Below are 12128 nucleotides of genomic sequence, written 5' to 3'. Positions count from 1 at the left end.
AATATATAATAAACTTCATTGTAAATTCTGTATACTCAATAGATTTTTACAGAATTATTTCATTGATTTTATCAAAACCAACCAACCTTTGCAAATCAACCAGCTTGACAAATGTAGTTTAACTTAACACTATATAGTTGAATTTTGCACTCAAATGCACAATTGGAGTCAGATGTTTTAATACTTTCAATAACTTACAAAAAAAATTTGAAAAAGAAAACAGGTAAAGATATGGAAGACTTGAACAACATTATGAACCAAATTGATCTAATTGAAATTTTTAGAATATTCCATCCAACATCAACAGAATACTCATTCTTTCTAGTATCACACAAAACATGAAAGGGAATAATGAAGATCAATGAAATAGAAACCAAAAAATAAAATGTAAAGTATCAATGAAACCCAACCTGGCTACTTAAGAATATCACAAAATTGATACATTTTTCATTGTCTGCCCACCATCCAAAGTAAAATCATCTTCCATCACCATACATTTGGTCCCCTTTCCCCATTATTAACCTCCTACCCCCTTCTCTTTGGCAACAACCACACTATTGTCTGTGCCTATGAGTTTCAGTTTTATGTCCCACATGTGAGTGAAATCATATGGTTCTTAACTTACTCTGACTGACTTATTTTGCTTTGTATAATATTTTCAAGGTTCATACGTGTTGTCTCAAATGGCAGTATGGGTAGCAGCACACCATGCTGACCTACACAGGTAAACATCTCTCAGGAGACTGAATATCTACCTCCCTAGGATTCAAAAATTCTCATTACCTAAGGTTCCTATTTTGTTGACACACACCACTTCTGGTATCTTTATGTCAGGATTGACTAGTTCAGAACTATTGATTCATGAATAAAGAGGTATGCCCTCATAGCTACAGAAATCTTTGGGGTTTGAGAACAGTTCTAATATGGATTGCTTACACAGTATTCAATCATTAATTTGTGTTTTAATTCATCAAATAAAATTGAATCAGAATCTGTGTTAAGCACTAGGAATGGTGCAGTAGGAGACAGACCAAATGCTAACCTATCTACACGTACTGCTTATGTAACCTTGGGCAAGTTCCATACCCCCTCAGTACCTCAATTTCATCATTTTCAAAATGAGGTTCTTAACAGGACCTACTGTAAGCATTTTGAGGCACAGGTTAAAGGCTAATTAGATCTTTGGTACAATATAAATAATAATGAATGTAACAATAATAATAAAACCCATTACATTTTCTCATAAAATTTATTATTTTTATTATTGCTGTTGTTATTTTCTTTCTTCCAATATATTTCTTTTCTCTCTCACATCTTCCAAAACTACAGTTTGGGAAACAGAAAAGTTATCTAATTATTATTTTTGAAGGGTGAGCTTGATAAAGGTTATAATGTAACAACTTTCTAGAATAATTATTTAATCTTACAAAAAATATTCTTATTTTTTTCATTATTTATATGTCTGATTATATTTATAGATATAAAATGGAACTTTTACTATACAACATTGTATATTAAAAAGGTTTGGCATTGTGTTGTGCAAATTTTAGTCAAAAAGGAGCAAATAGAATCACTTTAGACTAAAGGCAAATGGGAATGAATTTCAATGAATTGCCCACCAGTATTGTATTTTCTGCTTAATTTTTACTATAAACAGAAACCAAGACATATTTAGAGAATGATTGTACTCTTACTCAATAATAAATTTTCGACTGGCAAAATTAGCAAGCAGACTTTTATGAATATTACGTTTTCAAAAATAGTATATTGTGAGTGCCCCACGTTGGGCTGCCAGTTGTGACTGTCCCCCCCACGTCCCGTGTGGTTCAGGGTTCAGGTTCAGGGTTCGGGCTCTGGAGGAGGCCGCACACAAATGAAAGAGACTAGATAAGAAAGTATAAATTTGGGAATATTGGGGGCCAGGCGGGAGCCCAACTCAAGTGGAAGGACTCCACTTTGCTCCAGCCTAGCAATCCCTTTTATTAAGACTATGAGATACACCCATAGCCTTTAGGCAGGCAATTCCAATAATAGCCAATCAGCAAGAATTTACATAAAACTAAAAGGTGGAAGTTGCTTTAGCTACCATTGTCTCAACTAAACAGTGGGTGTTTGGCTCTGACCTTTCAGAGCTTCAAGGTTGAAGAGCCTTCCTGGTTCCTTGTCCACACCCCTCTGCTAGTGAAGGCAATGGGCGGCTTCCAACACTATATGTTTCAATAACTTATTTAATCTTCCCAAATTAATTACTTCCACAATGAAGTAAACCAATATTTATCATTATTACCCATTCTTATGACTTTAAAAAAAAACAACTTTCTCTGTACTAAGTAACTAATCAAAAATGTATAACAGGGAATTATAAAAGCTGTGAATAAAATCTAAGATTGTTAAGTAAAAAAGCAAATTAATTGCTGATATGAGTTTGCAATTTTAATGGAGAACTATGCTGTCTCTTTGTTACTGCATGCTTCATTGTTCTTTTTGCAGAATAAGAACACTACAAATGCATTTAAAATCATATCAGGAGTTGACATCTATGATAACTTTTCCCTACAGACATAAGAATTTAGAAGTAAGACATCAATTAGAGAATTCATTCTTCTGGGACTTAGGGATGACACAGAGTTACAAGCTGTGACATTCTTCTTTCTGCTGTTCACCTACTTATTGAGTATCACTGGAAAACTGACCATCTTCATGTTAACACTATCAAATGCTAGTTGAAGAATCCCATGTATTTCTTCCTTAGGAATTTCTCTGTCTTAGAAATTTCATTCTAAACAGTCTGTATTCCCAGGTTTTTGGTCAGCATCACTACAGGAGATATAACTGTTTTCTATAAGGCTTGTGTGACACAAGCATTTTTTTTACTTACCTTTATTTTTTTAATAAATCTTCATTGTTCAGATTATTACAGTTGTTCCTCTTCCCCCACACCATAGCTCTGCTCCACCCAGTTCCCACCTCACCCCATGCCCTTACCCCCACACTGTCCTCGTCCAAAAGGTGTAAGATTTTTGTACAATCTCTTCCCTCACCCCCCACACTCTCTTCCCCTGAGAATTGTCAGTCCACTCCCTTTCTATGCTCCTGATTCTATTATATTCACCAGTTTATTCTGTTCATCAGATTTTTTATTCACTTAATTTTTAGATTAACTTGTTGATAGATATGTATTTGTTATGCATAATTTTTATCTTTACCTTTTTCTTCTTCTTCCTCTTCTTAAAGAATACCTTTCAGCATTTCATATAATACTGGTTTGGTGGTGATGAACTTCTTTAGCTTTTTCTTATCTGTGAAGCTCTTTATCTGACCTTCAATTCTAAATGATAGCTTTGCTGAGTAGAGTAATCTTGGTTGTAGTTTCTTGCTGTTCATCACTTTGAATATTTCTTGCCACTCCTTTCTGGCCTGCAGAGTTTCTGTAGAGAAATCAGCTGACAGTCGTATGGGTACTCCCTTGAAGGTAACTAACTGTTTTTCTCTTGCTGCTTTTAAGATTCTCTCTTTTTCTTTTGTCCTTGGCATTTTAATTATTATGTTTCTTGGTGTGGTCCTCTTTGGATTCCTCTTGTTTGGGGTTCTCTGCATTTCCTGGACTTGTAAGTCTATTTTTTTCACCAGGTAGGGGGAAGTTTTCTGTCATTATTTCTTCTAATAGGTTTTCAGTAGCTTGCTCTCTCTCTTCTTCTGGCACCCCCATAATTTGGATGTTTGTACGCTTGAAGTTGTCCCAGAGGCTCCTTACACTATCTTCATATTTTTGGATTCTTTTTGCTTTTTGCCTTTCTGGATGGGTGTTTTTTGCTTCTTTGCATTTCAATCTTTGACTTAACCCTTTGCACTCGCTTGCTTTTTTCTCGATTCCTTTATTCTAATGCTAACCGTGTTGAGTCACACTCAACATCCGAGTGCAAAAGGTTAATTCTTGGGATTCTCTAGTCTGCTTTTGGATCTCTGTATATTATTCTTTATTTCAGTCAGTATATGCTTAATTTCTAATTGGTCCTTTTTCATATACTTGAGGGTCTCAACTATATTTCTCAGAGGTTTCTAGAAGATTCTTGAAAAACCTTATAACCGTGGTTTTGAACTCTATATCCAGTAGTTTGCTTTCCTCCATTTCTTTCATTTGCAACCTGTTTCTTTGTCTCCGCATGTTGGCTGCTTCCCTGTGTTGATACAGTGGCCTTGTGTACTAGCTGTCCTATAGGGCCCAGTGGCTCAGCCACCCCAATTACCTGAGGTGGACACTCTTGGTGCACCCTTTGTGGGTTGTGTGCACTGTCTTGTTGTAGTTAAGCCTTGATTGCTGTTGGTATCACTGGGAGGAATTGACCTCCAGGCCAATTGGATGTGAGGATCAGCTGTGTCTACAATGGGAGAACTGCTGTGCTGGAGACACCCTTATGGGGCAGGACTTGCTTCAGTGGGGCTTTGGTGCTCACTGAGTCTGTCCCTTGAGTATGTCGCTTATGGATGTGAAGAGTTGCAATCTGGTATGGTCTCACACTGACCACTGGGTACACTGGCTCTTGGATCACCAAGGAGGTGCAAAGTCAGCCACTACCTGAGGCCACCCAGCAGGAGCTACAGAGAGATCTGCAGATTCCTCCTCTTTGTTTGAGGACCAGCTGTGAAGCAATGCAGGCTGCTGCTGAAGAGCCTTAGACCTTCTTTTGGAGGCTTAGGAGCTCTCTGACCCAGCTGCTGTTTGTTATGTTTTAGGTTTCAAAATGACAGGCCATTCATATGTAAAAGCAAGTGCGTACAGCTTGGGTGGGGTTGTAAATTGGGTGGGGCGGGGTCTCAGGGAATCACCAGGCAGAGCAAACAGCAATGGCTGCCAGTCAGCCCTGCCCCAGAGAGGTCCCCAGGTCTCTGTGTTCTGCATTCCCATGCAGGAACAATGATCACTGCAAGCACCTCTGAGAGAAAGCCGCCCTCATGTTCAGGTCCAATGCCCAATGCCAGACAGTCCATTTTCTCCCTGTATGAGTCTGGGTCCCCAGAGTCTCACCCAAAACTGGAGTTCAGAGCAATTTGGAGCTTGTAGCTCCCTCCCAATTGAAGAAAACAACAGTGCACCCAGTTGCCAGCCTGTTGTGAGAGCGCCTCCATACCTCCACACTTATGCACCTCCGCACCTCCTACCAGTCTCAATGCGCTTTTTTCTTTCCTTCAAGTTGTAGAACTTCCACTCAGCCAGTTTTCCTGTGATTCTGGATGATATTTGTTTTGTCTTTTAGTTGGAGTTTTGATGTGGTTATGAGAGGCAGCAAGTACAGGTATTTACCTATGCTGCAATCTTTGTTGTCTGACACAAGCATTTTTTATCTTTGTTGGTTCTACAGAGTTTTTTCTTCTATCCTATGATCACTATGTGGCAATTTTCAAAACTCTACATTACACAACTATCATGAGTAACAAAGTCTGCAACCAACTTGTAATCAACTCCTGGCTGGCTGGTTTCCTCATTATCTGTCCCTCTGTGATTATGGGACTCCAACTGGGTTTCTGTGACTCAAGCATTATTGACCACTTCACTTGTGACTCTTCTCCTTTGCGGCTGATTGCTTGCACAAAGTCTCTAGATCCTATGGCATTTTTCTTAGCAGTATTCACACTCATGGTAACTTTGGCCTTGTTGATTCTCTCTTACACACTCATCCTTCCAACAATTCTGAAGATCTCCTCTGCCCAGCAAAGGAAAAAGGCCTTTTCCACTTGTAGCTCCCATATGATTGTGGTTTCCATTCCTTATGGGAGTAGCATGTTCATATATGTAAAAATATCTGCAAAAGAATATGTGACTTTGAGCAAAAGGGTAGCAGTACTTAATCCTTCTGTTGCTCCCATGCTGAATCTTTGTATTTATACCTTAAGAAACCAGCAAGTGAAACAGGCCCTTAATGATTTCCCCAAAAATATGTTGTTGACAAACAAACACTACCCGTTATGAAATCTGTAGCTGAAACACAAATAAACTACACATAAATATAGACCATTGTTCTAGGTGGTAGGCATACACAGGGAATAAAGCATGCACAAGTTTCAGCCATTGTGAGGGAACATACATCAAATAGTCAACATAATAGAAAAGTAAATTACCTAGTACTTTAGTGGTGGCAAATGTAATGGGGAAAAAACTGATATACTTTAAGAAAATAGGGGTAGAATTCAAATTATATTTGGTGGTCAAAGACTTGAAAGTCATTTTATAGCTTTTTTTCTATTTTATTTTTCTATATTGAAATTATTTTTCTGTATTCTTCACCTTTTTTCTTTTCTGTAATTTTCCCAAGTCTATATAGCCATTCTCAGTATTTCACACATGTACAACATGAAGTGATTGTGAGGTATGACTAAGTATTGATGTTACTTTCAAAAGATAAATACTAAGCTCTAGATAAACTATTTAAGTCCTACATCAAAATAAATGACCAGAAATAAAATACACAACAAAGCAGAGTTAGTGATGGAATGAAGACTTAGAAAACTATGCTTTATGATCATGTCTAGCAATGGGCTTGGTGTCCTCCCTATTCTTATTTCCTTATTCTATTGAATCTACTATTCAGAATCTATATAGGGAAAAAAATAGCTGATAAATAGTCATCTCCTGATATGAAAATGGGTTATTTGAGCTGTGAGGTTACTTTCCCACCAACTCTATCCACCAAAAATATTTATCTACATCTTTTTGGGTTACACACCTCCTATTAAACAGTAACTGGATTATATAGGCTGCAGCTATTGGGAAGGCTGATCTCTTGTGAGTGCTATAAACTGGGTTATTAGAAATGGCTGTTTTTACACTACATGCAGTGACTCTTTTTTAATATATCACATTACAAGAAAATAGAAAGAAGTGGGAAATCATAAAAACTCAGTCACTGAAAATCAATGCCAAATATTCACACACCTATTTAATATGCACATAAGGATCAGAGAACACATTTTATTGGTACTTATATAAGGAGAGTTCAAAGATCACTTCCCTTTACTGGTTTCAAACAATCACCCTATGTAGCTCACTCTACTTAATTAGTAGGACTGAGAATATTGAAATTAAAAGTGAGATTCAGAACCCTAATAACTGAAAAATAAAAAGCCAACATGTGAAAATTCAAAGAAAATAAACATAATATGTAAATTAATGAAAAGAAAAAGAAAATAGTTGGACTAATGCAAAGCCTAATTACTAAAAATAAAAATGTTTGCAATTATAATGTTATAAAAATGTGAAACATAAATATTATAAAGTTATAATATTTCAGATGCTGAGCAAATGGTAAAATTGTATAATTATATGGTAGTAATGTAATTATGGTACTATGTGCAATTATATAAAAACATTCTTATTTTTAACTTTTTAGGATGTTAGTATTACTTAGAAATATTACTTAGTTAGTATTACTTAGAAAATACTCTTAAGACAACAGATAATTTAAATGCATATTTTAACCATAGAGAACATACTAAAAATAAAGTTTTATGAGCTGTGCTAGCAAAATCTTCCCAATATTTTATTGTATTCGATGTATATATTTTAGATACATAAACCATTTATTTAAACTATGTGTGTCAGGGGGAAGGGGTGATTCCACAAACTGCAGTTAGTAATGTTTACCAGAGTTCACATACCAGAACACACAGTGGAAGGAACTGAAAACCTTTATAAATTGAATGACTGGATTCTGCACTTTATACATGTTTTATAAATTTTTGACACCAAAAGACAGAGTCTATATTCCTATATTTTTGTAGAAGATTGGTGTAGGATAAATGATCAGGAAGAGCCCTGGGCGAGTATCTCAATTGGTAAGAGAGTTGTCCAGATATGCCCAGGTTGTGGATTCAATCCCCACTCAGGGCACATGCAAGAATCAACCAATGAATGCATAAATAAGTAGAACAACGAATCAATGTTTCTCCCTCTCTCTCCCACTCTTTCTCTAAAAATCAATTAAAAGATAAAAATGAATAAAAAATAAAGTGACCAGTAGGAATTAATAAAATATTTCTAGTCTCAAGCATCAAGGAAACAAAATGTTTAGGATAACAGAATTTTTCATCCAGAGGGAATTATAGATCTTTTCTCATACAGGGATAGCATATAAAGAAGATATGTCTCTAACCTCCCTATGCCATGGCTATACCAAACAACTGAAAATCAGTTGCATAATTATTTCTTAAAGAGTGAGGATCTGACCTCAGAATCTTTCTCAGTACAATACCAATACAAGAGTTAGCTTGTGAGATGAGATTAATTTGTATCCCTGATATAATCCCAGTTTCTCACTTATGAGATCAAGAAAGTGAAACTCAGAAAAGGGAAAGGAACTCTTGCAGGTGAATCAGGGCAAATATAACTTTTTAAAAAATAATTTTATTGGGGTGACATTGGTCAACATAATCATATAGGTTTTGTGTGTGGGTTTCTATATTACAAGATCTGCATATTACACTGTGTGCCCACCACCCAAAGTCAAATCTTCTCCTGTCACCATATATTAGGACCCCCTCTTCCCCCCAACCTCTTCCCTCTGACAAACACCATGCTGCTATTTGTGTTCACAAGTTTCCAATGAATCAGGGCAAATTTAGATCTACATTCCAATTCCATTATCTTTTTATACATCACACTGCCTACCTATTTATTCCTTTCCTGGTCATGGCTCCTACAATAACATATGAAATAAAACAAATCATGCTTGCTAAAAAACTAGGAGCAATGTATGGGAGCACATATAATGTCAAACACAGAAAGAAGATTTATGGTCTGTATGTTCCCCGGAGTTGAAAAAACAGCATTCCTCTCCCCATCACCATAAAACGGTTTCTGATTGCCAAACATTATCCTAAACCAGTGGTCGGCAAACTGCGGCTCGCGAGCCACATGTGGCTCTTTGGCCCCTTGAGTGTGGCTCTTTCACAAAATACCACATGTGGGCGAGCACATACAGTGCAATTGAAACTTCGTGGCCCTTGCGCAGAAGTCGGTTTTCAGCTCTCAAAAGAAATTTCAATCGCTGTACTGTTGATATTTGGCTCTGTTGACTAATGAGTTTGCCGACCACTAACCTAAACTAATCACAGGCTTTTATATTGGATGTCAGCCTATTCTCTATTCCCTTATATGGCTTCACCTCCCTGTAGGCATCCCGTCAGAAATTACCTTTGCTGAAAATCTTTAGGCATCTGACATCTCCTGCCTATTGCTGCTTATACCTCAAGATTGCACAGATATTGTCTGGGGCTGCTTAGGAGTCTACAACCTGGGTTCCAAATGTGCTTCTTCCCTCTTCCCTCTAGTGAAGCTGTTTGTAGAGCTTCCCATAAGAGAACGTGAAAGGGCCCCTTTTATTTACTTATTTGTTTGTTTGTTTATTTATTTATTTATTTATTTTGGAGAGAGAGAGAGAAGAAAGGAGAGAGAGATTGGAACATCTATCAGCTGCCACCTGCATGCCTCCTATTGGGGATCAAGCTTGCAACCCGGGCATGTGCCCTGACCAAGAATCAAACTGGTGACCTCTTGGTGCATGGGTCAACACTCAACCACTGAGCCACAATGGCTTGGTGAAAGGGGGCCCCTTTCCTTAATCAAAAGAAGAGCACTTACCATGAGATTTACCCTCTTAAGAAATTTTTAAGTGCACAGTGCAGTATTGACAACTGAAGGCACCATGCTGTACAGCAAATCTCCTCCCCTCAGACCAAACAACCACTATTCTACTTTCTATTTCTATGATGTTGACTAGTCTAGGTACTTCATATAAGTGAAATTATACAATATCTGTTCTTTTGTGATTGGCTTCTTAAATGTAAGTCAAAACCATAAATATTCTAGAAGAAAACATAGGCAGCAAAATCTCAGACATTTCTCGTACCAATATTTTTTCTGATATACATTTCCTTGAGCAAGAGAAACAACAACAAATAAACAAATGGGACTACATTAAACTAAAAGCTTTTTCACAGTAAAGGAAACCATCAACAAAATGAAAAGGCAACCCACTGACTGGAAGAAAGCACCAGCCAATGATACATCTGATAAAGAATTAATTTTCCAAAATTTATAAAAATCTTATACACCTCAACATCAAGAAAACAAACAATCCAATTAAAAGAATGGGCAAAATAGCTGAATAGACACTTCTCCATAGAGGACATACAGATGGCAAATAGACATGAAAAGATGCTCAACATCACTAATCATCATCATAAAGATGCTCAACATCACTAATCATCAGAGAATCAAAAATTAAAACTACAATGAGCCCTGGCTAGTGTGAGTCAGTGGTTAGAGCATCAGCCCTTGCACCTAATGGGGTACTTAAAAAACAGAGGTTTAATTAATAATTGAATTATTAGAGACTTCATCACCGGACAAGTATTATTTTAGAAACAAATATAATTTTATAAAAATTACAATGTGGATCTTTTCATTTTAAAGAAGTTGTCTTCATATGTACTAGTATATGTGTTTGTGTGCATATATATAATTTTAAGCACCTGATATCTAATTAGGAAATGTTCACTTTAAGCAATAGGTAATCATTTGATATAAACTAACACATTTCCAGCATCAGTGTTTTGTTTTTTTCATTTTTATTGGGGTGACATTGGCTACACAATGTCACAAAAAGTTTTTTTAAATATCCTAGTTTTCATTTATAATATATTCAACAATAAGATACTATGTCAAAAAAGTTATATTTTTTAGCATTGAATGTATTCACTATCAAATGAACTATGTTTAATTTTCTTATTGGTAAGGAATAGCTTTATTAAAACATATCCTGGGTTTATGCCAATGTTGAAATTACATAGAAATGTAAAGGTGAAGTTAGAGTTGTTTCCTCACTAGTCCTCTACCTATTTTGCCTTGCATATTTTAAACTGATTGGCCACTGTGTTAGAATGATACATGGGTCACAGGAATATGAGCATCCAAAAATGTTGGTTTATTTTTGCTAAGTTTCCCCACTTCCCCAAATATCTGAGCAGGATGAAGAGTAAAAACAAAAACGAAAGGCCCCATGAATTCATCAATTAAGGATAGAGAGGAATGTAATTAGAGATGGACAAAGAGGAGGTTTCTAAGGTACAGGTAATGTTCTATCTTTAAAATATTCTCAGATGGGTTCCTTTTAAAATATAAAAATATTTCAAAATTTCAGGGGCAGATATTTCAAAGCCAAAATCATTAGATCAGTGGTTTTTAAATGAGTGAACTGTTTCTGAGTCATCCATGTAACAATGGTCTTAAAAAGTATCATCTGTAGGCAGAATAAAGAATATATATGTCATATTTCTCCAGTTTTTCAAAAGCAGATAAATGCTTCTATGATTAAAAAATATACATTTAATCTACAATATCATTAAATACATAGGAATTCTTCTCAATGTGTATTTTCATATTAAATAAAGACTTTACAAGCAATTATATCATGGGAAATTAGGTAAACCAAAATATTTCAGCTATTAAAATTGCTTATACTTATATCAGGCTTGTGCTTATTTTTATTACTAGGATGAGCACCTGGCCTCTGTCTAATGCTATTGTTCTATCTTAGTGTCTCAAAGGACAGCATTCCTGATGCTGCTATTTTAGTTGCTTTGCCAAAGTTTATGATGCAAAAGATTTATTAGTGAGATTAGAACCTAGGTCTCCAATGATTCTTTATTTTATTCACTCAGTTGATCCCAGTGCACCTCCAGAAGACTGAGCAGAAAAACATAAATATAATTATTTGGGGAGTAGGAAAGCCAACTTCCTGCTCAAAGCCATCATAGTTTTTCCAAAACCCAGAGGAAGTTCTTTTATTCTCCTCCCTTGCCTTAGGTTTTCTTCCCTTTGTGACGGAGATCAAAGGGAAATGTTTCCAGCATTTACAGTAAGAAAGAGTAACTAATGAGAGTCTTAATATGATGTGAAATGAGAAATCTGAAGAACTGGAAAGGCTCCAGAAGATCCCCGGAGAGTGAAGGTGGGTTGATGACCCTGTTAGACCAGCGTAGAGACATGTCTCCCCTAACAGGGCACAGTTACAAACAATGAGGAGCTGCTGGCGGGAACCATGAAAAATTATCAAAAGGATAAGGGTCATAAG

The 12128-nt window shown here is 36.3% G+C and overlaps 1 pseudogene; it reads left to right on the top strand.

The window, feature by feature from the left end:
* The first annotated feature begins 708 nt into the window (after window positions 1–708).
* LOC129149716 (olfactory receptor 6C65-like) lies at window positions 709–5968 on the top strand (annotated as a pseudogene).
* Window positions 5969–12128: the final 6160 nt, after the last annotated feature.

This window comes from Eptesicus fuscus, chromosome 7 (genome assembly GCF_027574615.1).
Source record: "Eptesicus fuscus isolate TK198812 chromosome 7, DD_ASM_mEF_20220401, whole genome shotgun sequence".
NCBI classification, from domain to species: domain Eukaryota; kingdom Metazoa; phylum Chordata; class Mammalia; order Chiroptera; family Vespertilionidae; genus Eptesicus; species Eptesicus fuscus.
Note: the sequence above shows the minus strand (reverse complement) of the source record. Positions and strands in the feature narration are given on the sequence as shown.